General features: G+C 45.2%; 1 protein-coding gene across 2 annotated transcripts in view; it reads right to left on the reverse strand.

The window, feature by feature from the left end:
- Nucleotides 1–27,902, reverse strand: part of LOC124619776 (THO complex subunit 5 homolog) — a 154,736-nt gene that overhangs the window by 44,388 nt on the left and 82,446 nt on the right. The gene's annotated exons all lie outside the window — the stretch shown is intronic.

Below are 27,902 nucleotides of genomic sequence, written 5' to 3' on the forward strand. Positions count from 1 at the left end.
GCAGATAAAGATATGGACTTGAACTTTTTACCAAGTCTTATCTTTGTGCTGGACATAATACAGCTGGATTTCCAACTACCCAGGCTTTATAGTCGCCTTGCAAAATCTCTTCAAATTTGGCAGTGTCAGCGCAAATGGCTTTATTTACCAAAGTTCAAAGCCCATTACTACAAAATAGTCAGCCTGGATTTAATTGTGAATAGTATCATCTGAAAGAGAAACTCTTGCTCTACAAGATGGATATATTTTTCTTTTGCAACGCTTCCATTAAGTGCTTATTTACTCAGGTCAAAGTATCTTATATTTTGTGTGCGCAGTGCCCTGCGTTGGTCCATGATGGCTGAGCCATTACTGGTTATCACAATAAAACCAGCATCCCCATCGCCATAGGGGCCACGCCCGATAGCCATGCAGTAACAGCCACGGGTGGGTATCTTTACTGCAGGTTCCCAAGCCTGATTACAGGGTGTCTTTACCACAGGATCCCAAGCCTGATTGTGGGTTTCTTTATGCAGGTTCCCAAGCCTGTCTTCCTCAGTTACTTCATCATTCTGGAAGCATCGTTGATTTGCAAGAGAATGCTTTCAGGAAAACTGTATTGCCGACCAGATGATGTCACTGATGGAGCTGGAATAACACCAATGATAAGTTGTTCTGGAATCCAGCAAGTATCACGTCTTAAGGGCCAATAAAATGAACTTACAGGACCATGAGGATGCATAAAGCTTATGAAAGCATCTTTCTGTTCGACTGAGATTTCAACGATGTTTCCAATCCACCATTTCTTTTCATAAATGCAAGCAACATACTGCCCAGGCTGAAGATCCATGACTTGAACTACTACTTCAGCAGCACTAATTTTGGCCAAAAAAGATGTCGCATCATTAGAAACTCTACTGACCTTAATTGTCGTCATATCAATGGGCAAAAAATGGTGGTTTTCTCTTGTGCCAGCTAGAGTGTGCCCTTGCAGGAATCTTTCTTCTTGAGAAGCTTTTTCTTCTTCAACTTCCTCTTTGCTGATGAAAAAGAATTTGATTCCATTGATATTATCATTGCAGAAGTTGAAAAGATCTTTGGGTGTTAGAATCTGGTTTTCATATGGACGTTGCAAACTTGCTCTTGCTGCCAACCGTTTTGTTGTGCCTCCAATGCCATCACAAGGCGACTTTCCATGGCTTGTTCCAAAGAAATTCCATTCTGCTGTTATTTCAAAATCTTCTTTGTGATAGCATAAGTTGAGAAAATTCTTGAAATTCTTATATTGTGCAGCTGAACCATCACTGAAGTAGTGGATGTGGCTTATTTTGGAAAATTGCATCTTCAGGTAATTGATTACTTTTCCAATGTAAACATGGACAGTAATCGTATCGTGTCGAAGGCAGTCACTAATAACACAAAGATTCACACATTGCACCTCTTCGTTTTCACAGTAGTAGACTACAAATGGATGAACTGTTGCTTGACTGTTTTCCCAGTGAAAGCCTTGCACTGCATCTTGAACAATAAATGAATAGTTTTCAGCAAAATCCATTAGTATTATGAATTCGCCTTCTTTCAAATCAGTTTTGAGAGCTTTCAGGTGCTGGCTTTGATGCTTGGCAATGTAGTGATGACAAGATAGGTTCCAAATTTTTGCTGCAATATCTTCAACATACTCTTCTGTTGAAAGCTGCTTTGTTTCTAAAGTATCCCTGTCGGTATGAATCCATTGTTTGTACTCAATCAGTTCTTCAGGGTCATTATCTTCAAAATATGTTGCAATAACTGCTTCTACACCTTCTGGACCAGGGCAGTTTTCACAACGATGAAGCATACAATCCTTGTTTTCCAAGCTGCAAACAGCTTTGCTAAGAATTTCCTTGTAGTCTTCATTGATTGATGCACCAGTGAGCATAAGCTTGACATTTTGGTGTATTGTACAGACACAAACTGAGTGCATTCCAGCAGAGCCAACTGTAACACACCATTTTGGTCTAAGCTCGCAAAACTTTGAGAAGCCAATTTCTGGTCCATTTTGCTTCTGATAAGACACGTACATTTCCTTCAAATTGCAAAGCAACAACCGCTTTTGCTTGTACACCTTTGTTCCTGAAATTCTCACAGGCACACAGTCTTTCTTCCCTGGACAAAGTCTGCTGAATTCGTCATCTTGAAAAAAGTCATGTACTTTCTGGACAACTTCATCTGAAAGCTTCCTTCCTTGCCGATTTGCTGGAAAAGCTAGAACACCTTGCTCATTCTTCAGTTTTCTCGCTTGCTTTACCATTCTTTCTGATACATTAAATGCTGTTGTCGTATCTTTAATTGTCCAGCTTCTTGGAACCAAGGTCAATATTTGAACTTTTGTCCTACGATTTGACACTTTACATTTTTCTTTCAACTCTTCTATAAGATTATCAAGATCTGCACAATTATTGCATGGGCGACTTTTACTTGAACTTGGCTGTTCATCGTAATTGATTCCTACAGCAGCAGCAATTTGATTCCCAATTAAACTTTGTGCATCCAAGATCTTTCTTTTTGCATAGCTTTGCTTATCTCTTTTACTTAGTTGTCTTCTTTTCAATGGTGAAGCACCAATAAATGATAAACTTTTGTTGATGGCTGGTTCAGTTTCATCCGTTGTGAAATCTTGTTCAGATTGGGTTGATAGTGATGATGAATCTTCTAGCTTTTGGTTCAGTGCCGACATGCAGCGAGGGCAAAGCTTCTGACCAGGTTTTATATCAATCACTTCTTTTTTCTTTAACAGGCAAAGTTTGGCAGCTGTTTCATTATCAAGCAGTCTAAGTCCAGCTTTTACATTGTGATTCCTCTTCTTGAATGGATTGCAACATTTCTTTTGCATCGCTTGATATTCATGTAGGAAGAGGGCTTCATGGTGGAAGCAAATGATGGAATTTTCGTCAAGTTTGGCTTCTGAACGCGAAACAAGCAATTTCTGGTCACATTCTGTGAAATCACTAAACGCTTTGAATCCAGTCTTCTTAGCATAGAAGATAACATGGCACTTCGATGCAGCAGCATCTTTTCCAATTGAACAGGGGGCCAACGATTCTTCTTCTTCATTAACTTCTGACATCTCTCACTGGCCAATCACTGAATAAAACACGAATGAAATATCCAATTATATCAGTAATTCTAAGCGACTATTAAGATTCAAATTCCTAGAAATGAAGAAAAATTAGTGCATCGCGCATACAAAATATAACAACTTTGATGTGAGTTAATGAGTACTTAATGGTCGCGTTGCAAAAAAAACAAATGTCAGTCTTGTAGAGCAAGAGTTTCTCTTTTAGGTGATACTATTCACAAGCAGATTCAGGCCAACTATTTTTTAGTAATTGGCTTGAAACTTTGGTAAATTTTACCGTTTGTGCTGACACTGCCTAATTTGAAGAGATACTGCAGGGCGACCATATGGCCTGGATCATTGCAAATCCGGCTGCATTATGTCTAGCACAAGCATGAAGCTTGGCCAAAAGTTCAAGTCCATATCTTCAACTGCAAGGAAATCATTGCAGTCTTAATATTGGTCAAAATTTGTCGCGTTGTGTCACGACAAATTTTGAAGTATACTTTGAGTCGAGTTATTTGACCGGGGTTTGCATGAGTAATGTTATACATAATTTCGTTGGAATCAGCAAAAAAAACTGTACAGGGTCGCATCTTACTAACCATTCTTATGAATTAGTTTCGATTTTATTAGACTCCAAATATGACATTTTTTTTATGTTGCATGCACACGGACTAAGTACACTTCAGACAAGGGGGTCTAGATCAGCAGCTATTGCAGCTAGAGGCCTGAAATCTTGGGAAACTTACTTCAACACTTGACTAAAGCTACAGTTAAAATTTGACGAAAATTGGAGACCATGATGGTGGGAACTTTTTTCAGTTTTAGACCACTTGGTGTGGAATGACCCTATTGTATGTCTTAATAAATCCTAAATGTCAGGCCTCAGGTGTGTCATGGAATTTCTGTAGAACATGTAGGCGCATGTGTTCAGGAATCAATGGCAGCCACCTCTTTCCAAACCGATCAAATTTTTTCTTGCGAAGCAATCCATTAACTACCTTAAATTGTCCATTCACATCCTCTGACCGATTTAAGGCAAGCATAATTTGAGATATCTTGACATCCTTCTTCTGTTCAGCAGAGAGACCTGAGTGCAACAAGACAGTCACTATCTTCATCAAAGTCTTGATGGTCTTGCACGGGGTTTCTTGAGAGACAGTTGGCATCTTAGTGTTTTCTTCCACTTCTGTACACTGTGGTAATACCATACTCTTGAAGACATAGTGCCCACCTGGCGAGTCATCCTGTTGGATCCTTAAGGCCTGTCAACCAACAAAGTGAATGATGATCTGTAACAACTGTGAATGGCCTTCCATAGAGATACTGTCGAAATTTGCATATGGCCCAGATCACAGCAAGACATTCTCTTTCTGTAGTTGAGTAGTTTCTCTCGGCTTTTGTAAGTGTCTTAGAAGCACAGGCTATAACCTCCTGTTTTCCATCTGACATTTGCACCAGAACAGCACCGATCCCATACCCACTAGCATCTGTGTGTAGTTCTGCAGGTGCTCTCTCATCATACAGACCAAGCTCAGGGTCAGTCACCAGAGCTTTTCACAGCACATCGAAAGAATCTTGTTGAGCACCACCCCAGATAAATTTAGCATCAGCTTTTAACAACTCTTGGAGTGCCCTGGCTTTGATACAAAAGTCTTTGTTAAAACGATGGTAATAAGATCATAATCCGAGGAAGCTTCTCACGTCTCTAATAATTTTAGGAATAGGAAATTCCATTATAGCTCTCACCTTTTCTGGGTCTGGCCACACACCTTCATTTGACACAAGATGTTCAAGTATTTTGATTTCTTTTGCTCCAAAGAGACACTTTCATGGATTAAGTTTCAGTCCACCTTGTTGGACACACTTAAGAATGGCCCTCAGTCTTTTTATATGTTCATCAAATGTCTCTGAGAACACTATGTCATCTAAATAACAAAGGCACATCATCCACTTCAGGTGACGTAGAAGATTATCCATCATCTGTTCAAAAGTTGCTGGTGCATTACACAAACCAAACGGCATTACCTTAAACTCATACAGGCCCTCAAGGGTGGTGAATGCAGTTTTCTCACAACGAGCCTCATCTACTTCGATTTGCCAGTATCCTGAGTACATGTCCAGTACTGAGAAAAACTTAGCCCCCTTCAGACAATCTAGTGTATTGTTAATTCGGGGACGAGGACCACTGGTGACGACCAGGGGCTCTGCAAAGGCTGAATGATGTCATTCTTCATCATTTTCTCTACCTCGTCACAGATTATTCGACATTCCACTGCTGACACACAGTGTGCTCTCTGGCTTATTGGTTGATGGTCTCCAGTGCTGATCCGATGCTTCACCTTCGATATGTCTAATTTGGTCTTCAGCTGTGGACTGAAGCATTCAGAGAACTCTTGAAGAATGGCAAGTAGCTTCTTCTGTTGTTCCTTAGTGAGATTTGGTGATAGTCAAGGTAGCACTAATTTCACCCACAGACTCGGCATGGGAGGTTTCTATGACGCTCAGCTGTTCTTCAACTTATGGCTCAGCACTTGCTACGCACATGTGTCTTGGAAGGATCTGTGGTTCTCAGTGAGTTAACTACCCACAATTCACTGAATCCAGTCTTAAATGAGATGACAGAGGCTGGGATGACCAAGTTATTCCTCAGTGGTATGCCTCTCTCACATTCCACTACAAGATCCATGGGTTGATGCGTGGCATGACACGTGACAGTTACCTTCCTAGCGTTGACCGCAGGAATGATCACTTCATCCAGCACACATAGTCTCCACACACTCGGATGCGCATCTTCCTGTCCACAGTATCTCATCTCCTCTATCATAATCTTCGAGCAACTGCAATCTATAACTGCCTGAGAAGCTTTCAAAAAGTCCCATCCGAGAATGACGTCATGACTACACTCTTGTAAGACGATGAATTCTAAGGGCTGTGTGTGGCCACTTATACCCACATGAATGGTACATCTTCCTGTAGGCTTTACACATTTCCCACTAGCCACCTTCAGCAGAGATGTTTTGCTGTCAACAAATACGGTTTTCTGCAATTGACGACGATACTTCTCCAAAATGACTGAATATGATGCTCCAGAGTCCCAAGAGCTTGGGCTGGTCGGCCATCCATGAGGATATCGACGTAGTTTCCTATTATTTTTGTAGTGATCGATGGCGGAGGATTTTTCTCTTCGGCGGCCTCACCTCCAAGGAAGGTCACACCCTTTAGTTTTCCAGGTTGCGGCGGCTTGGTGATCGGCTGGAGCTTCTAAACGGCGATGGAGACCTTGATCAGCATGTTGGGGAGCGACCTCTCCAGCAGCTAGCTTGCGGCGATGGTGACCTACACCATCCTGCACCCATGTCTTCTTGTTCATAGTCGTCGTCCCGGAGTTGTCATCGGCTAAGATCGGTCTGCTGTCTTCTGGCGCAGGCATCATCAAATATCTGCTGCCTTTCTAAACAATAGCGCACCACATATCTCAGTCGTCCGCAGTGGAAACATACTCGTTGGTTACCCAGCGTCTCCACCAGAATAATGTCACGTAGAAGAAGGTGTAAGTAGCTGAATGATGAACACGAACTTCACTTAACGAAGGTTTATTCAGCACTTGCACATACAAGAGCGTGGAGCGAACTGCCTCAGACCAGAACACATACAGTGTATATACAGCTACAGAATATTCCAGTGCAATGATTCTTTACATTTGTGGATACTTCTAGAATGTACTCGAATTGAATATAGAAATTAAAATGCTACAGTCCAGGACCTTCCGTGCAACAGCTTAGTATCATAACCACTACACCACGGTTCTACTCAGCTTCTTCTACGACAATATTATGAAAAGAATAGATTACTATTCACCATATGGAGGAGATGTTGAGTCACAGACAGGGACAACAGAACGACTGCTAAACAAGTAAGCTTTCAGCCAAAAGGCCTTCTTCTGGATTAGACAAAACACACACACACACACACACACACACACACACACACACACACACACACACACACACAAATGCAACTCACACACACAACCACTGTCTGGCTGCTGAAGCCAGACTGTGAGCAACAGTGTGTGTGGGACAAGCAATCTGATGATGGGGGTAAAGAGGAGGCTGGGGCAGGCCGGGAGGGGAATAGCAGGGTAGGGGTGAGGGACAGTAAAGTGCCGCTTGTGGGAGCATATAGGGATGAGATGTGGGGTGCGCTGGTGGAATAGAAGGCTGTGTAGTGCTGTAGTGGGAACAGGGAAGGGGATAGGTGGGTGAAGGATGCTGACTAATAAAGGTCGAGGCCAGGAGGGTTATGGGAATGTGGGATGTATTACAGGGAGAGTTCCCACCTGAGCATTTCAGGAAAGGTAGTGTTGCTAGGAAGGATCCACATGGCACAGCCTGGGAAGCAGTTTTTGAAATGAATGACTTGTGCTGAGCAGTGTGCTGGCAATTGGGTGGTCCAACAGTTTCCTGGACACAGTTTGTCAGTGGCCATTCATGTGGACAGAAAGCTTGTTGTTTTGTCATGCCCCTGTAGAACACAGCACAGTGGTTGGAGCTTAGCTTGTAGATCATATGACTTGTTCCACAGATAGCCCTGCCTTTGATGGGATAGGTGATGCTTGTGACTGTACCAGAGTAAGTGGTAGTGGGGGGATGTATGGGACAGGTCTTGCATCTAGGTCTATTACAGAAATATGAGCCATGAGACAAGGGAATGGCAGCAGGGGTTGTGTAGGGATGGACGAGGATATTGTGTAGGCTCGGTGGACGGTGGAAAACCACTGTGGGAGTGATTGTGAGGATAGCAAGGAGGACATTCCTCATTCCAGGGCATGATGGGAGATCTACATCTACATACATACTCCGCAATCCACCATACCGTGCGTGGCGGAGGGTCCCTCGTACCAAAACTAGCATCTTCTCTCCCTGTTCCACTCCCAAACAGAACGAGGGAAAAATGACTGCCTATATGCCTCTGTACAAGCCCTAGTCTCTCTTATCTTATCTTTCCGCGAAATGTAAGTTGGCGGCAGTAAAACTGTACCGCAGTCAGCCTCAAATGCTGGTTCTCTAAATTTCGTCAGTAGCGATTCATGAAACGAACCCCTCCTTTTCTCTAGAGACTCCAACCAGAGTCCCTGAAGCATTTCCGTAACACTCGCGTGATGATCAAGCCTACCAGTAACAAATCTAACAGCCCACCTCTGAATAACTTCTATGTCCTTCCTCAATCTGACCTGATAGGGATCCCAAATGCTTGAGCAGTACTCAAGAATAGGTCGTATTAGTGTTTTATGAGGGGTCTCCTTTACAGATAAACCACATCTTCCCAAAATTCTACCAATGAACCGAAGACGACTATCCGCCTTCCCCACAACTGCCATTACATGCTTGTTCCACTTCATATCGCTCTGCAATGTTACGTCGAAATATTTAATCGACGTGACTGCGTCAAGCGCTACACTACTAATGGAGTATTGAAACATTACAGGATTCTTTTTCCTATTCATCTGCATTATTTTACATTTATCTATATTTAGAATTAGCTGCCATTCTTTACACCAATCACAAATCCTGTCCAAGTCATCCTGTATCCTTCTACAGTCAAAACCATGGGGGAGAATGTGATTCAGCTGCTCCAGCCTTTGGTGGTACTGAGTCATGAGGGGATTGCTCCTCTGTGAGTGGTTGGGACTTTGGGAGGTGGTGGGCGACTGGAGAGATAAGGCAAGGTTGGGAGGGTAATTACAATCTGTGAAGGCCTCAGTGAGGTCCTTGGTATATTTCAAGAGGGACTGATCGTCACTACAGATGTGTCAGCGATAGGTGGATAGGGTGTATGGAAGGGACTTCTTGGTATGGAATTGGTGGTAGCTCTTGAAGTGAAGGTATTTCTGGTGGTTTGTAGGTCTGATATGGACGGAGGTACTGATGAAGCCATCTTTGAAGTGGAGGTCAACATCGAGAAAGTCAGCTTGTTGGGATGAGGAGAACCAGGTGCTGAGATTCTGGAGGAATGTGGATGGTGCATCATCACCCTTGCTCCAGATCACAAAGATGTCATCCAGGTATCTGGACCAGGTGAGGGGTTTGAGATTCTGGGAGTTACGAAGGATTCCCCTATATGACTCATGAATAGATTAAGACAGAATGATACCAGACGGGTACTGACTGCCATACCCTGGATTAGCTTGTAGGTGAAGCCGTCAAAGGAGAGATAAGAATATAGTTGATCATGGTGACCAGGAACGAGGTTGTATGTTTGGAATCAGTCGGGTGCAGGGAAAAGTAGTGTTCAACAGCAGCAAGGTCATGGGCATTACACAAGTTAGTGTAAAAGGAGATGGCATCAGTGGTGATGAGCAGGACACTTTGGGGTAAAGTAATATGATCTGTGGAGAGTCAGAGGAGGAAACAGTAAGTACCTTTTATACAGGAGGGAGACTGTGGGTAATAAGACTGAAAGGGTTGGTCTATGGCAGCAGATATTCTCCCAGTGGGGCCACAGTAAATGGCCACACTCAGGCATCCTGGGTGGTTGGGTTTATTGACTTCAGGAAGCATGTAGAAGGAAGCAGGCAAAAAGGAATACAAACGTCTCAAAAATGAGATTGATGGAAAGAGCAAAATGGCTAAGCACTGATGGCTAGAGGAGAAATGTAAGGATGTAGAGGCTTATCTCACTAGGGGTAAGATAGATACTGCCTACAGGAAAATTAAACAGACCTTTGGAGAAAAGAGAATCACGTGTATGAATATCAAGAGCTCAGATGGAAACCCAGTTCTAAGCAAAGAAGGGAAAGCAGAAAGGTAGAAGGAGTATATAGAGGGTCTATACAAGGGTGATGTACTTGAGGACAATATTATGAAAATGGAAGAGGATGTAGATGAAGATGAAATGGGAGATATGATACTGCATGAAGAGTTTGACAGAGCACTGAAAGACCTAAGTCAAAACAAGGCTCTAGGGGTAGACAACATTCCCTTAGAACTACTGACAGCCTTGGGATAGCCAGTACTGACAAAACTCTACCATCTGGTGAGCAAGATGTATGGGACAGGCGAAATAACCTCATACTTCAAGAAGAATATAATAATTCCAATCCCAAAGAAAGCAGGTGTTGACAGATGTGAAAATTACTGAACTGTCAGTCTAATAAGTCATGGCTGCAAAATACTAACGCAAATTCTTTACAGACGAATGGAAAAACTGGTAGAAGCTGACCTCGGGGAAGATCAGTTTGGATTCTGTAGAAATATTGGAACACATGAGGCAATACTAACCCTACGACTTATCTTAGAAGGTAGATTAAAGAAAGAAAAACCTACATTTCTAGCTTTTGCAGACTTAGAAAAAGCTTTTGATAATGTTGACTGGAATACTCTCTTTCAAATTCTGAAGGTGGCAGGGGGAAAATATAGGGAGCGAAATGCTATTTACAATTTGTACAGAAACCAGATGGCAGTTATAAGAGTCGAGGGACATGAAAGGGAAGCAGTGGTTTGGAAGGGAGTGAGACAGGGTTGTAGCCTCTCCCCAATGTTATTCAATCTGTATATTGAGCAAGCAGTGAAGCAAACAAAAGAAAAGTTCGGAGTAGGAATTAAAATCCATGGAGAAGAAATAAAAACTTTGCGGTTCGCCGATGACATTGTAATTCTGTCAGAGACAGCAAAGGACTTGGAAGAGCAGTTGAACGGAATGGATAATGTCTTGAAAGGAGGATATAAGATGAACATCAACAAAAGCAAAACGAGGATAATGGAATGCAGTCAAATTAAGTCGAGTGATGCTGAGGGAATTAGATTAGGAAATGAGACACTTAAAGTAGTAAAGGTTGTTTTGCTATTTGGGGAGCAAAATAACTGACGATGGTCGAAGTAGAGAGGATATAAAATGTAGACTGGCAATGGCAAGGAAAGCGTTTCTGAAGAAGAAAAATTTAAAGAAATGTTTAAGTGTCAGGAAGTCGTTTGTGAAAGAATTTGTATGGAGTGTAGCCAAGTATGGAAGTGAAACGTGGACGATAAATAGCTTAGACAAGAAGAGAATAGAAGCTTTCGAAATGTGGTGCTACAGAAGAATGCTGAAGATTAGATGGGTAGATCACATAACTAATGAGGAGGTATTGAATAGAATTGGGGAGAAGAGGAGCTTGTGGCACAACTTGACTAGAAGAAGGGATCAGTTAATAAGACATGTTCTGAGACATCGAGAGATCACCAATTTAGTATTGGAGGGCAGCGTGGAGGGTTAAAATCGTAGAGAGACCAAGAGATGAATACACTAAGCAGATTCAGAAGGATGTAGGCTGCAGTAGGTACTGGGAGATGAAGAAGCTTGCACAGGATAGAGTAGCATGGAGAGCTGCATCAAACCAGTCTCTGGACTGAAGACCACAACACAACAACAACAACTGTACTCAACAGATCCCCTTGAATGACACAGCAACTAGCAGTATCAACAGCAGTTGCTAAACCACCTACAACAACTCAACAGAGGGCAGTGAGTTATCTATGTATTCCATAGTTCTTGTCAGTACTGACATACAACTAAAACACTAATAAGTTTACAACTCTTCGCCAATCAGTCACTGTTGAAGTATGAGCCACTCCACATCATTTCGAAAGTGACTGACTGGAGAAGTAACTCATACTTTGACAGTGGCTGATTGGAGAAGAGTGGTTGTAAACTTATTAGTGTTTTAACCATATGCCAGTCCTGACAATAAATTTGGAAGAGAATCTGCAGGAAAATTAAAAACAGTTTTGTGAGCAATTAAACACAACAATAGATGCCCACAGTGCAGAGTTAAAAGCCAGGTTATGTACCACTAATGCCGATTTAATAGTTCTTGCTGATGTAACATGACTCACTGACTTCACTTCTTTGGTCCCTTTGGAGGCACAGGGCACTCCAGGAGAACTCGCCATCCATCTGTGTCTTTGGCTATTTTTCTCAACTCCACCCAACTGTTGCCTATTCTCATTGCTTCTGCTTCTGCTGTCCTCTTCCATGTAATTCTAGGCCTTCCTCTTTTCCATGTTACTTGAGGATTCCAATCCAATGCCTCTTTTTTGAATGCTCCATCTGGCTTTCTCAATGTGTGCCCCATCCATCTCCATTTTCTCTCATGCATCTGTTCTTCTATAGGCGTCTTGTTTGTTTTTCTTCAGAGATCCTCATTACTTTTTTTCTTTGGCATGCCAGAGACAGCTAATTATTCAAGTTCTGTAACTGCCATCTTTTTGTCTACTTTCCCATCTTCCACTGGCGTAGAGAACGACTGCTTTCACATTTGTATTAAAAATAGGAATTTTAGTTTTGCATTTGAGGTTTCTGTTTCTCCATATTGGATACAGCTGTATGAAGGCAGCATTTGCCTTCTTTACGCAGTTATTCACATCATCTATGGCTCCAGCATCTACTATCACCACACCACACCACCCAGGTACAGGAATGAATTGACAATCTCCACTATAAACAGTGGTGTTATAACTTCAAGTTGAACAAATATATTTCAAGGAAGACGCAATACATGAAAGTCACAAATCAGGTAAACAGAGTAAGACGTGTGTACACTTTAACAGTCAAATCATAACTGAGTCCAAGTCTAGCGACCACTGGCTGGCTGGCCACTTAGGTGGCGCTGCTGCTGCATGGCTGGCAAACAGCGCCGCATGTAGAGGACGCGCGTAACTGTGCAGCGGCACTTTGAAAGATTGGCAAGTCACAACACTTTTCCCCCCTTTGAATTTTTTGCACAGGTCTTGATGGAGGTGGCCTGTAGATTGCTAATGTCCATAGGTGTTGTTTGACTGGCCGTAAAGTGTCAAGGAGGAGGCTTCCCAAACGGACGGAAGTGTCCCCGATGATAACGGGTCGAGATGACAGGAGACGTAGGGGTCGAATCTGCTGAGGCCCCATGTACCAATCTGCCCGATGCGGCAAGTCCAGTTGTTATAATAGGAGACATGGGCGATGTGTCCGCGTCCGTAGGAGGAGGAGGAGGTGAGTAGAATTGCTCCGACAGATGATGGTCATCTGGTTCCTGCATGGGCAGGTCTCCTGGTGGCGTCAGTTCTTGTGCTGGGACCGATATGATGGTGAGAGGACTGCGTTGTGAGTAATGAGAGATTTCAGTATCCCGAGTGTCAGGTAGAGCCGAAGGTGGTGTAGCGGCATCTGGAACAGGCGTTGCTGGCACACGAGGCCGAAGCCGGTCCAAATGATGCACTGCAACACCCGTGTCCGTCTGGATTTCATACAGGTGTTGGCTACGGTGTCGTAAGATGTGGCCAAGGCTCCATTTTGGCCGCCTGCCATATCCCCGTACCCATGCAAGGTCATCAGCGCTGAATCGGCCAAGCGAAGGCACCCGCAGCCGTAAGGTGGAAGGCTGCAGAAGAGGAAGTAGCGTGCGGGGCTGTCGGCCCTGTAAGAGCTCAGCCAGGCTGTGGTCGCCCATGGGGGTGAAACGGTAAGAAACCAGAAATTGGAGAAGCGCATCATCAGCAGAAGAAGTCAGGAGTTTCCTCATCTGAGCCTTAAATGTGCGGACCAGTCGTTCAGCCTCACCGTTTGACTGTGGATGGAACGGAGGGGCCGTGACATGCATGACGCCGTGACAGGCACAATTACTTCTCCTTTGAAGGCATTACCTACAAACAAGTCGGGGTACAGCTATGACACCCGCATGGCTCCATCCTATGCCAACCTATTCATGGGCCATTAGGGGAAACTTTTCTGAAAACCAGAATCCTAAACCCCTCACCTGGTTCAGAATCACTGATGACATCTTTGCTATCTGGATCGAAGGTGAGGACACCCTATCCACATTCCTCCAGGACCTAAACAACTTCTCCTCCATTTGCTTCACATGGTACTACTCAACCCACAAGCCATCTTCCTAGATGTTGACCTCCACCTCAAAGATGTCTACATTAGTACCTCCGTCCATATCAAAACTACTAACCACCAGCAATATCTTCACTTCGACACCTGCCACCCCAACCTTGTACAAAAACAAATTTCCCGTGGCTTACCCTTCGAGTCTGACAGCACCTCCAGAAGTCCCACCATCCGGCCACAGAGGAGTATTCCCATCGTAACTCAGTACCACCCAGGACCGGAGCAACTGAATTACATTCTCCGCCAGGGTTACAATTACCTCTCATCATGCCCTGAAATGAGAAATGTCCTGCTCACTATCCTTTCCACCCCTCCCACAGTGGTATTCCTTCACCCAGCGAACATACACAACATACTCATCCATCCATACACAACCCCTGCTCCCACCCCATTACCTCATGGCTCATACCCCTGTAATGGACCTAGATGCAAGACCTGTCCCATACATCCTCCCACCACCACCTACTCCAGTTAGGTCACTAACATCACCTATCAGATCAAAGGCAGGTTACCTGTGAAACCAGTCATGTAATCTACAAGCTCAGCTGCAACCACTGTGCTGCATTCTATGTAGGCATGACAACCAACAAGCTGTCTGTCTGCATGAATGGCCACCGACAAACTGTGGCCAAGAAACAAGTGGACCACCCTCTTACTGAAAACGCTGCCAAACACGATATCCTTCACTTCAATGACTGCTTCGCAGCCTGTGCCGTATGGCTCCTTCCCACCAACACCGCTTTTCTGAACTGCACAGGTGTGAACTTTCCCTGCAATACAACCTACATTCCTGAAACCCTCTTGGCCTCAACCTTCATTAGTCACTGTCCTCCCCCATCCACCTCCTTTCCTGTTACCATTCCAGCACTACACAGCCACCATTCCACCATCACACCCAGTCTTTTTATTTCTCTACTTTTCTGCTACTTCCCACCCTCCACCTCTCCCATGCCCTCCATCTAACCTGCAGCACTTCACTGTCTGCCACCCCCACCATACTATCCCTTCCCCTCCCCATCCCAGCCTCCTCCTTACCTCCACCCAGTCGCCACTCCCATCATGCACTGGTGCTGCTGCTGCTCGCAGTGTGGTTTCGGTTGCCTGAGACTGCAGTTGTGTGTGCGAGTTTCATTTGCGTGCGTGCGTGTGTGTGTGTGTGTGTGTGTGTGTGTGTGTGTGTGTGTGTGTGTGTGTGTGTGAGTCTCGTCTATTATTGACCAAGGCCTCAACGGCTGACAGCTTTAATTGTGAGAGTCTTTTTGTTGTGCCTATCTACGACTCAGCATCTCTGCTATATGGTGAATAGCAACTTTCCTTTTCATAATACTGAAAGTATATTAAACATATGGTTAGGTTCTAATATTTTAAGAATCTAAGCAGGCAGATAAAATGGATTTTATGATTATGTTATTTATGTCAGGGGTTGAAGTAAAGCAATAGTTAAAAGTTATGAACTGTTTCCTACAATACCAAAGCATTAAATGATGTAACAGAGATGCAAATTTATTTGGACTTTTTCCAGAAGATAATAGATGGGCTAACTTATATTTTTATTGCACCTGAACACTAGTCACAAAATGTTAAGTCACCTCCTATTAAAACAGCAAATAAAGGTGCAGTGATTAATTCTTTAGATTACTTTGCAAATGTTGGTAAACATTTCTGGAACTGCTTTATGAGGTGCAGAGTTGGACTCCCCATAATAGGTCACGGTTGCACTACACAAAGAAAGCAGCTACTCGGGTAGCAGAGTACTTGTGGACTGCACATGGTATTTTTGTTTTGGGGCAGGCAGTAGTCTACGGTCCTCTGGTGAATGCTTGCCAGTCAATCTGCAGAGAGCGAAATCAGATAATGCATATAGGAAACACACTCCAACTGCCAAAATTTTGAAAGTAAATTGGCAAGTTAATTATCTGATGTATATTCCCAGCCACATGACTCCACTGTACAGTTATAAAATCATTCAAAGGAAGTCTCCGTTCAATAGTGTGGAAATACCCAGATCTTGCAATATTAGTTAGAGGCGACTTTAATCTACTGAGTATAGATTGGGACATCCATGGATTCGTGGCAGGTGGCATGGACAATCTAGCAAAGTACTTTTCCAAAAACAACTTGAACAACTAGTTACATGACCCACATGCAATGAAGCAACAAACAAGACTGACCTTATTGACAGTGTCAGTGCAGAAATAGGCATTAGTGGTCATCACATGATTACAGTGATGATGATTACTAAAGTTAATAAACCCATCAATGAGGCCTGGGGAGTATTTATGCCAGAAAAATCAGATAGATAATTGTTAGCCTCCCACTTAGAAAATGAATGGACAGCATTCAGTTCCAAAACAATGGACGTAGAGGAATTATGGGCAAAGTATACACTGATTGCAATCACACTCTGGATATGTATGTACCAAAAAAGAGGATTAAGGACGAAAATGACCTATTGTGGTTTAATAATAAAATTCGGAAAATGCTGAGGAAGCAGTGATTGTTGCACACTTGGTTCAAAAAAGAATGCACAAGTGATGACAGACAAAACTTGTAGAAATTCGTGTGTATGTAGGAATACCAACATGTGAAGCATACAACAACTTCAAACTTGAAACTTCCCGGCAGATTAAAACTGTGCTGGACCGAGACTCGAACTCGGGACCTTTGCCTTTCGCGGGCAAGTGCTGTACCAACTGAGCTACCCAAGCATGACTCACGCCCCGTCCTCACAGCTTTACGTCTGCCAGTACCTCGTCTCCTACCTTCCAAACTTTACAGAAACTCTCCTGCGAACCTTGCAGAACTAGCACTCCTGAAAGGAAGGATATTGCAGAGACATGGCTTTGCTGCAGCCTGGGGGATGTTTCCAGAATGAGATTTTCACTCTGCAGCGAAGTGTGCGCTGATATGAAATGTCCTGGCAGATTAAAACTGTGTGCTGGACTGAGACTCGAACTCGGGACCTTTGGAAGGTAGGAGACAAGGTACTGGCAGAAGTAAAGCTATGAGGACAGGGCGTGAGTCACGCTTTGGTAGCTCAGTTGGTACAGCACTTGCCTGTGAAAGGTAAAGGTCCCCAGTTCGTGTCTGGGTCCAGCACACAGTTTTAATCAGCCAGGAAGTTTCACATCACCGCACACTCCACTGCAGAGTGAAAATCTCATTCTGGAAACATCCCCCAGGCTGTGGCAAAGCCATGTCTCCGCAATATCCTTTCTTTCAGGAGTGCTAGTTCTGCAAGATTCGCAGGAGAGTTTCTGTAAAGTCTGGAAGGTAGGAGACGAGGTACTGGCAGAAGTAAAGCTGTGAAGACAGGGTGTGAGTCATGCTTGGATAGCTCAGTTGATACAGCACTTGCCCGCGAAAGGCAAAGGTCCCGAGTTCGAGTCTCGGTCCAGCACACTGTTTCAATCTGCCAGAAAGTTTCATATCAGCGCACACTACGCTGCAGAGTGAAAATCTCATTCTGGAACTTCAAACATCCACTGTCATGCCTTCATGTAAGATCTTGCCAAGGACCTGAGAAAATACTGATCATACATAAAATCACTGAACGGGTTGAAGGCTTCTATCTTGTTAATAGTCAACAAGCCCAGGGTGGCAACAGAAGACAGCCAAAGGAAAGCTCAAGTTTTAAATTTCACATTTCAGAAATCATTCATCCAGAGGGTGAAAAGCACCAAGTGACTGGAATAAAGTGCAGGTGGCTCCTGTACATAAGAAAATGAAAATAATGGTTCCACATAGTTAGAGACCAATATCATTCAGTCAGTTTGTTGAAGAATACTTGAACACATTCTGAGTTTGAAAATAAGAAATCTCCACAATACAGAAAAGGTTCTGTACACAAATCAGCATGCATTTTAAAAGTATCACTGATGTGAAACTCAGCTTCCTCTTTTCTCATGCGATATCCTGCAAATCATGGATGAAGAACAATAGCTAGGTATGTCACTGTAGACTATTGATGAAGGTCTGAGCATAATACGGATTAGATTCCCAGATATGAGAGTGGCTCAAAGACTTCTTAAATAATAGAACCCAATACTTTTAACACATGTGAGAGAGGAGTTGATTATGCTGTTTTTGAATCTGAATGATACCATACTTCATGAAAATAAAAATTAAGATTATTACTGTTGCTATTACTGAAATATATTTCAAATGGGAAAGTATCTGCACAGAAATCTTCATAAAATAACAATACATTCATAATCATTGCACCAGCTTCATTCAAGAGATGGTAGGACAAAGTGAGAAGTAAAGATGGACTGAGAGGAAGAGAAATATGATATGGAATAGGTTGGTTGGTTTGTGGGGGTTAAAGGGACCAGACTGCGATGGTCATCGGACCCTTTTTCCAAAAAAACTAAAATCACCCACAGAGAATAAAAAGAAAACGAACAACAGATACGACGTCAGACGACACAGGACAAGAAAGATTCAGACAAATTAAAATCATACAGAGTGCGACGGTGGTTGGTCGACCATAGAGAAAAAAAAAGGAAAAGCCAACCACCGAGAACACATTAAAAACTCAGTTTAAAATCAGAGGCCAAAAGCCAGAATCAACACTAAAAAACATAAACACTCAGATTAAATGATATATATTAAAAAGGCAGGGAGCGTGTCAGGCAGCGCAAATGTCTGCCTGAGCACAGCTAAAAAGCGACACTCCAACAAAATGTGGACCACTGACAGAACAGAGCCGCAGCGACATAGGGGTGGGTTCTCACGGCGCAATAAGTGGCCGTGGGTCATCTGTGTGTGCCCAATGCGCAGTCGGCAGAGGACGACAGACTCCTTGCGAGAGGCTCGCACAGAGGAGTGCCACACAGTCGTCGTCTCCTTGACGGCACGGAGTTTGTTAGGGGTGGCCAGACCGCACCATTCAGCGTCCCAAAGCGAGATAACTTTGCGGCGTAAGACTGCCCTCAAATCAGTCTCCGGGAGGCCAACGTCCAGAGATGGTGTACTGGTGGCCTCTTTCGCCAGGCGGTCCAACAATTTCATTGCCAGGTATCCCAACATGGCCTGGGGTCCAAACAAAGACCACAGAGTGGCCGCAAACAATGCCAGAGCCCTGATACGTTGCGAGGATGGAAAGAAAGCGGCGGCGGAAGGCCTTCGGAGGGACTGAGTCCTTCGGGCCCTGTGCCAATTCCAGCTGAAGGCGAGGGCGAGGCACACACCACGGGGGTGTACGCAGAGGTGCCCGGAAAGGAGGCAGAAGAGGTAAAGCCCCAAGCCCGGGGAGAAGCTCTCTGACGCAGACCGCGATCGTACATCCAGCCCTGGGCCGATGTTCTGGAAGATGGACGTGTGACTGTGGGAACAGTAAACGATAGTTAGGATGCCCGGGCAAGCTGAAAACATGGGCAGCATAAGCGGCCAGCAAATGTTGGCACTGTAACCGCAGTGGAGGGATACCCGCCTCCACAAGTATGCTGTTCACAGGGCTGGTCCGGAAAGCACCAGTGGCAAGGCGTATCCCGCTGTGGAGGATTGGGTCCAGCACCCGCAACGCAGATGGGGATGCTGAGCCATAAGCCAGGCTCCCAGAATCCAGAAGAGACTGGATTAACGCCTGGTAGAGCCGTAAGAGAGTAGATCGGTCGGCGCCCCAGCGGGTGTGGCTCAAGCATCGTAGAGCATTTAAATGCCACCAACACATCTGTTTAAGCTGCCGAATATGAGGCAGCCAAGTCAACTGAGCATCAAAAACCACCCCCAAAAACCTATGTGACTCCACCACTGCAAGAAGCTCGCCGTCAAGATAAAGCTGCGGCTCCGGGTGGACAGTGCGTCGCCGGCAGAAATGCATAACGCAGGTCTTGGCTGCCGAAAACTGGAACCCATGAGCTACAGCCCAAGACTGCGCCTTATGGATAGTGCCCTGTAGCTGACATTCAGCAGCTGCAATGCCAATAGAGCTGTAGTAAAGGCAGAAGTCGTCAGCATACAAGGACGCTGAGACAGACATTCCCACCGCCGCAGCAAGCCCGTGAATGGCTATTAAAAACAGGCAGACACTTAAAACAGATCCCTGTGGCACACCGTTCTCCTGAACTTGGGAGGAACTATGGGAGGCCGCGACTTGCACGCGGAAGGTACGATACGACAGAAAATTTCTGATAAAGATTGGCAGAGGGCCCCGAAGGCCCCATCCATGAAGCGTAGAAAGGATGTGATGACGTCATGTCGGATCGTACGCCTTCCGCATGTCGAAAAAGACAGCGACCAGGTGCTGACGGCGGGCAAAGGCAGTACGGATGGCCGACTCCAGGCTCACCAGATTGTCGGCGGCGGAGCGGCCTTTACAGAACCCACCATGAGATGGAGCCAGAAGGCCCCGAGACTCCAGTACCCAATTCAAGGGCCGGCTCACCATCCGTTCAAGCAACTTGCAAAGAACGTTGGTGAGGCTAATGGGATGGTAGCTGTCCACCTCCAAAGGGTTCTTGCCTGGTTTCAGAATGGGGATAACAATACTTTCCTGCCATTGCGACGGAAACTCACCCTCGACCCAAATACGGTTGTAAAGGTCGAGGAGGCGTCACTGGCAGTCCACTGAAAGGCATTTCAGCATCTGACAGTGGATGCTATCTGGCCCAGGAGCGGTATCAGGGCAAGCGGCTAGGGCACTGCGAAATTCCCACTCACTGAATGGAACATTGTACGATTCTGGACGGTGGGTGCGAAACGAAAGGCTCCGACGTTCCATCCGCTCTTTAATGGAGCGGAAGGCCACTGGGTAATTAGCAGAACCGGAATTCACAGCAAAATGCTCTGCCAAGCGGTTGGCAATTACATCGGAGTTAGTACAAATTGCTCCATTCAGTGAGAGCGCAGGGACACTGACAGGGGTCCGATAGCCATAGAGGCGTCGAATCTTGGCCCAGACCTGCGATGGAGTGACATGGAGGCCAATGGTGGACACATACCGCTCCCAGCACTCCTGCTTGCGTCGGCGGATAAGGCGGCGGGCTCGTGCACGAAGCCGTTTGAAGGCGATAAGGTGTACGATGGAGGGATGTTGCTTGTGACGCTGGAGCGCCCGCCGGCGATCTTTAATCACTGCAGCGATCTCAGGCGACCACCAAGGCACAGTCCGCTGCCGAGGGGACCCAGAACAACTGGGAATGGCAGATTCTGCGGCAGTAACGATGCTGGTGGTGACTGAGTGAACCACCGCATCAATGTCGTCATTAGAGAGAGGCTCAATAGCGGCAATGGAGGAGAACAAGTCCCAGTCAGCCTTATTCATAGCCCATCTGCTGGGGCGCCCAGAAGAGTGACGCCGTGGCAGTGACAGAAAGATCGGAAAGTGGTCACTACCACACAGGTCGTCATGCACACTCCATTGGACAGACGGTAAGAGGCTAGGGCTACAGATCGAAAGGTCAATGGCGGAGTACGTGCCATGCGCCACACTGAAGTGTGTGAAGGCACCATCATTTAAAATCGAGAGATCGAGCTGCACCAATAAATGCTCAACGGTGGCGCTTCGACCTGTTGCCACTGACCCACCCCACAGAGGGTTATGGGCGTTGAAGTCGCCCAGTAACAAGAAAGGTGGCGCAGCCAGGACCTGCTGCACGACAGCACCATCTGGTGGCAGGTAAAGGCTGCAGACGGTAACAGCCTGTGGCGTCCACACCTGAACAGCGACAGCCTCTAAAGCTGTTTGTAGAGGGACAGACTCGCTGTGAAGAGAGTTAAGGACATAGATGCAGACGCCACCAGAAACCCTTTCATAAGCTACCCGGTTCTTATAATAACCCCGATAGCCACGGAAGGCGGGGGTTTGCATAGCTGGAAACCAAGTTTCCTGAAGAGCAATGCAGAAGAAAGGGTGAAGGCTGATAAGTTGTCGGAGCTCAGCTAGATGGTGGAAGAAACCGCTGCAGTTCCACTGGAGGATTATATTGTCAATGTCTGAGAAAGGCGTGACGGGACTGGGAAGGCAGATTACGCCGATGGGTCACCTGCTGCCTCCGATTGAGCACCTGTGCTAGTGCTATCAATGGTGTCTGAGGGACCGGCGAGATCGAGGACCTCAGCGGACGCCAGAATCTCCATCTCATCCTCCGACGCAGAGTTGGAAGATTGCGGTGGGACAGGTGCCACCGCAATGTCAGGATGCTTGGGAGCCTTTTTCTTCTACTGCTTTGCACGCTGTGCCTTTGGTGGGTCTGGCTGGGAGGGCCCCACTGGGTCAGTCTCAGGGACGGACGACGACCGTGAAGCCCACGACCAGCGACTGGTGGTTGTTTCAAAAATTTGTGGGTGTCCGCTTTGACACTGGGCAAAGCCTGGGATGGGAGGGCCCCAAGGGACCCCTTCCTGGGTAGAGTAGCCGAAGGAGTCTCACACTTCTCCGGCTGGGAAGGGGGAACTAATGTCCCCGATGGTTGGGGTGGTGTTGCTCCTGAAGTAGATGGAGCAGGAGCAACAGAGGGGGAAGTGCCCCCCACAACCAAGGGGGCCGGTGCATTCTGACATAGCTGAGAGGCAACAGTACGTGACGACACGGGAGAGGATCGTACCGGTGTTGCAGCAGCGGCATAGGTGGATGTCATTGGCACAGGATGTAGCCGCCCATATTTCCGCCTTGCCTCGGTGTAGGTCAGGCGGTCCAGGGTCTTATATTCCATTATCTTCCTTTCTTTCTGGAAGATCCTACAGTCCGGTGAGCAGGGGTAATGGTGTTCTCCGCAGTTAACACAGATAGGAGGCGGGGCACATGGAGTATTGGGATGGGAAGGACGTCCACAATCTCGACACGTGATGCCGGAAGTACAGAGGGATGACATGTGCCCGAACTTCCAGCATTTAAGACACCGCATCGGAGGAGGGATATATGGCTTCACATCACAACGGTAAACCATCACCTTAACCTTTTCGGGTAAGACATCACCCTCGAACGCCAAGATGAAGGCACCAGTGGCTACCTGATTATCCCTCGGACCCCGATGGAAGTGCCGGACGAAGTGAACACCTTGTTGTTTGAGGTTGGCACGTAAGTCATCGTCGGACTGCAGAAGAAGATCCCTGTGGAATATAATACCCTGGACCATGTTGAGACTCTTATGTGGCGTGATGCTAACTGAAACATCCCCCAACTTGTCACAATTGAGGAACCTCCGTGACTGGGCAGAGCGCTGTTTTGATGAGTACTGAACCAGTGCGCATTTTGGACAAGCCCTCCACCTCCCCGAACTTGTCCTCTAAATGCTCCACAAAAAACTGGGGCTTGGTCGACATCAACGATTCCCCATCAACTCGCGTACACACGAGGTACTGGGGTGAATATTCTCCACTGCCTTCTTGAGCCATACATTCGTCCCATGGAGTGGCCAGGGAGGGGAATGATCTCGGTTAGTATTTCTTGCCGTTGAGGTTAGACCTCGATCGCTTAGAGCTTGCTGGTGGAGGCCCACCAGCGAGAGATGATGTACCACGCTTCATTGCGGGTCATCCACCCTGATGCCACCCACTCCGACCAGGGGCTCTCCCCACGGGCGCCACCCAGCCACAGCAAAGACCACCTGGCAGGATGGCCTTTGCCGGGAGTCCCGATGCCCCAGAGGGATAGGCATCTACTCCTTGGCATATGTAGGGAGGTAGCAGCTCAGGCATCAGCAGTACGATCCCTGTGTAGTCAGGGGGCTACGACCAAGAGGGTACATGACGACCCCACCACAACAGACTGGCTACCGTGCTGGATGTCGAGTGTCGAATATCCATATGTGTCAGTAGGGCGAAGATGGAAGTTCATAATGGAGGGCATGTATGCTACCCAGAACATACAGCAGCTGATGTGGCCGGAAGCTCGGTGTAAGGCAAACTCCATGACAATATCGGTTGTGCCAGATCTAAGGGCAAGATGGATATAGAATGCACCACGTAAGGCGTCCTTCCCCAAATGGTACGCACTAACAGAAAATTTTGAAATTTAGTGGTCAAACCACTTAGTGGACCATCACATTAAGGCCGAAACGTTTGAGACTCCTTTTAGTCGCCTCTTACGACAGGCAGGAATACCGCGGGCCTATTCTTACCCCCGAACCCACAGGGGGGTGATATGGAATAAGTAGTGCCATTAAGAACCATGAGGTAAGCAGAAAAGGAGCTGAGGAAAAATCAAGATCTCGCTCCATTTTTACTACTCACTCTTTCCTTCATTACGTCTGACCTAATACTGCTCACAACTCTATCCCCCTCCCCAGTCACACCCTGTCATTCTCATCTCCTCTTGTCTTCATAGTGGATGGGTCACTCTCATCCTGGGAGTCTGAATAACATAACCCCCTTTTGTCCCTATGAAGAAACTTAACAGTTCCAAAACTAGATACAGTTTTATCTGATTTCAAATGTAGCTACCTAAGTTACTGGAACTTTTTTTCACAAAAATAAATACTATTTAGCCATTCTGCCTCCTCATAATTTTATAATTTTCTCGAATTAATCCTCCTTTTGAAATAGTGCATCCTAGATCACACATTGTGCTACTCCCAATTTTAGTAAAATATTTCTTGCAGTAGTATAAATATTTAGGAGATATAATATGTGTAATACAGGGTGTCCGAAAAGTCTTTCCCTGATTACATAAATTGATAACTCAGGCTAGAAGTAAGATACAAATATGAAACTTGTGTCGAATTGTTTACAACTATCAAAGATTTTTTTTTTTTTTTTTTTTTTAGGTTTGCAGTACGTAAGTAGTGGATTAGGTGCAGTGCCCAAGAAGCCATGTTAACCAATCAGGAGAAGGCATAGCGTGTCCTGTGGTACCATGAGACACGATCACCAACCACAGTGCAGAGACACTTCCAGACAACTTTTGGAAGGAATACACCTGATGTCAAGAGCATTAAAGCCTAGTATAAGAGATTCAACAACACAGGATCTGTTGCTGCCCTTTGAAGGTCTGGTCGACCAAGAACCTCAGCAGACAGGGTGGAAGCTGTAAGGCAGTCTTTTCTGCGAAGTCCGAAGAAATCGGTGCGCAGGGCCTCACGTGAATTACAGATGCCAAAAAGCTCTCTCCATGGCATTTAACACAAACGTTTATTGTTTTGTGCATACACAGTGCAAATCGTTCAGGCCTTGTTGCCCAATGACAGTACATGTCGATATGACGTTGCAGTCGAAATGCTATCACGTATTGAGGATGATGATGGTTATCTCAGACGAATTGCCTTTTCCGACGAAGCGACCTTTTTTTGTCAGTGGAGCAGTGAATCACCATAACGTGCGCATTTGGGGTTCACAGCCCCCTGGCGAGGTCATGGAGTGCACCAGAGGCAGCCCAAAGGTGAATGTTTGGTGCGCGCTATTGCACGATTGAATTATCGGGCCATTCTTCTTCGCTGAGGCTACCATCGCATCTGCAGTGTATCTGGACATGTTGCAACTGTATGCTGTTCCTCAGCTGCTTCAGTATCAACCTGATGTCTTGTTTCAGCAAGACGGTGCACCGCCTCATTGGGGTTTGGACGTCCGTGCCTATCTCGATATGATTTTTTGCGCGATGGATTGGTCGTGATGGGCCAACGGTTTGGCCTCCATGCTCTCCTGACATAACCCCATTAGACTTCTTTTTATGGAGTTATGTCAGGGATGAGGTCTACCGAACACATGTACCAGACCTTGAAACCCTGCGGCACCGGATAACCACAGTTGTTGAATCGATCCCTCCAGTGATGTTGGCAAATGTGTGGACGGAAATTGAATATCGCCTAGACATGCTATGTGCTACCAAGGGTGCTCATGTGGAAGTTTACTGATGTGTGAAAAAAACTTTGATAGTTTGTAAACAATTAGACACCAGTTTCATATTTGTATCTTACTTCTAGCCTGAGTTATCAATTTATGTAATCAGGGAAAGACTTTTCAGACACCCGGTAGAATAAAGAAAAATGCTGTAAACAGAAAAAAGTATGGTGTAGAAATGAAATGTATGTGAAGTGGGGAGAGGAAGGAACAGGAGGAGACAGGGTTAAGATAAACTGCACTGGATGTAACACGAAAGTGCATGAAAAGGCAGCAGTCATAAGCATGACTAACAACACAAATAATTTTAAATAACAAATTGAAATTATAAGCACACAATAATTCTTAACATCCATTGTTTTTAACCCTCGAGTGGGCGCACCTGTGTATAAAATGTGCCAACCAAAAATAAAATGATTTTGTGCGGTTCCATTCTTGTTCCACAACTGCACACCCATACCTATGCTTTCATGATTGCTTCATGTAAAACAGCGATAAATTGTGTTTTCATACATCCAAGTGAGCAACAGTATTATAAAATACAAAGTTAGCTCGGCGAGAAAAAATTTACCATCCATGCAAAAAAGTGACCCCGATTACGAACTAGCAACATAATCCCACATTGAGGCAGTTGCCTACAAGATAATTAGTGACCAAATAAGCAGCTGGCTGGGGTCTGATGCAACTGCCCTGCTTGATGCTTCGAGTGGGTCATTATTGTCTCTGTAACACTGTCCTTGGCAACAGAATGTTATAGCGAAAATTTATTTTATTGTTGTTTAATGAAATGGCGGTTTAGGACGTATTATGTAAGTTTATTTTCTTGCTGTTTAAATAAACAAAGATTAAACTGTGATTTTGATCATACATAAAGTTAGCTATTCCATACAAGTGTACAAAGTGCACGGCACACAAGCTCGTGTTATGAAAAACAGCGTGCCCTCTCGAGGGTTAAATACAGTGTGCTCTCCCCCTCCCCCACCTCCTTTGTGTGGGGGAGAGCAGAAGAGTCAGGCACACATCTGCCCATATCTGCTATTAATTTTTATGTAAATTTCTATGCAAATGATCTACATAACAATATTTCACTGAAAAAGTGTGTCATTTTAGGAGAGCAACTGAAATATCAGGAGGGAAAAAAGAATAAGAGCCATGTAACATGCAAATAACTAACATGGAGTGTGTGAAACATCAAGTTTATGATGACAGGGAGAAAAATGGTGAACTATCGTTCCTGGACATGTTGATGTGGAGAAAAGAAGATGGCACCTTGGGTCACACTATGCACCATGAACTTACACACATGGACTTACATACTTATACATGCAGCCAATCAGCTGTCACAATTCTGCACAACAAAGTGGCATGCTTGTGACACTGTTCCACAGAGCAGAAGCCATATCAGATTTAGACAGCTTATCTGATGAGCTATGCCACCTCTGTACCATATTTTTAGATAATGGATATTCTGAACGCAAGATATGCCATGCCTTGTACCCAGTACATGCTAGACAGAGTGAGGAGCTGGAAGAAAGTGGAAAACAAAGAGGAATGGTCATCTTGTCATATGTTGGTGGTATTTCTTCAAAAATAGGAAGATTATTGGAGAAACATAAAGTTAAATGTGTCTTTGTCTGCTAACAAAACTCAGAGCTCTTTTAGGCTCACTGAAAGATAATCTTGGTTTAAGAAGGCCTAGTGTCTATCAAGATTCTCTGTAACTGTGGGTTTATCACATACTGTAAAAACTTGTCGCAACATGTAGGACAGACATGTTAACATCGACGACACAAACGTCTGGTGTAGCGAGAGAAATCTGCATTGGCTGAGCATCGTCTCAGATCAATACACATTATGCAATATAAAAACATGAAGATTCTCTTGTCACTGTCTTCATATTAAGACAGTGTTATTAAAGAAGCAATGGAAACTCGTAGCTCGACTAATCTGTTGAACAAGGACACAGGGTACCAACTTAGAACAGCATAGCATCCAGCACTGACCATGTTAAAATCACGGCGACCACAAAGAAGAGCTTTTGTTCATACAAGGAATGTTCATGCTTGCACAGTTTCTTCTCAGACTGCCATAAACAGGAAGATGTCTGACAGCTGCGCTGATAAAATATTGTGGA

Source organism: Schistocerca americana, chromosome 6, assembly GCF_021461395.2.
Source record: "Schistocerca americana isolate TAMUIC-IGC-003095 chromosome 6, iqSchAmer2.1, whole genome shotgun sequence".
In the NCBI taxonomy this organism is placed as follows: domain Eukaryota; kingdom Metazoa; phylum Arthropoda; class Insecta; order Orthoptera; family Acrididae; genus Schistocerca; species Schistocerca americana.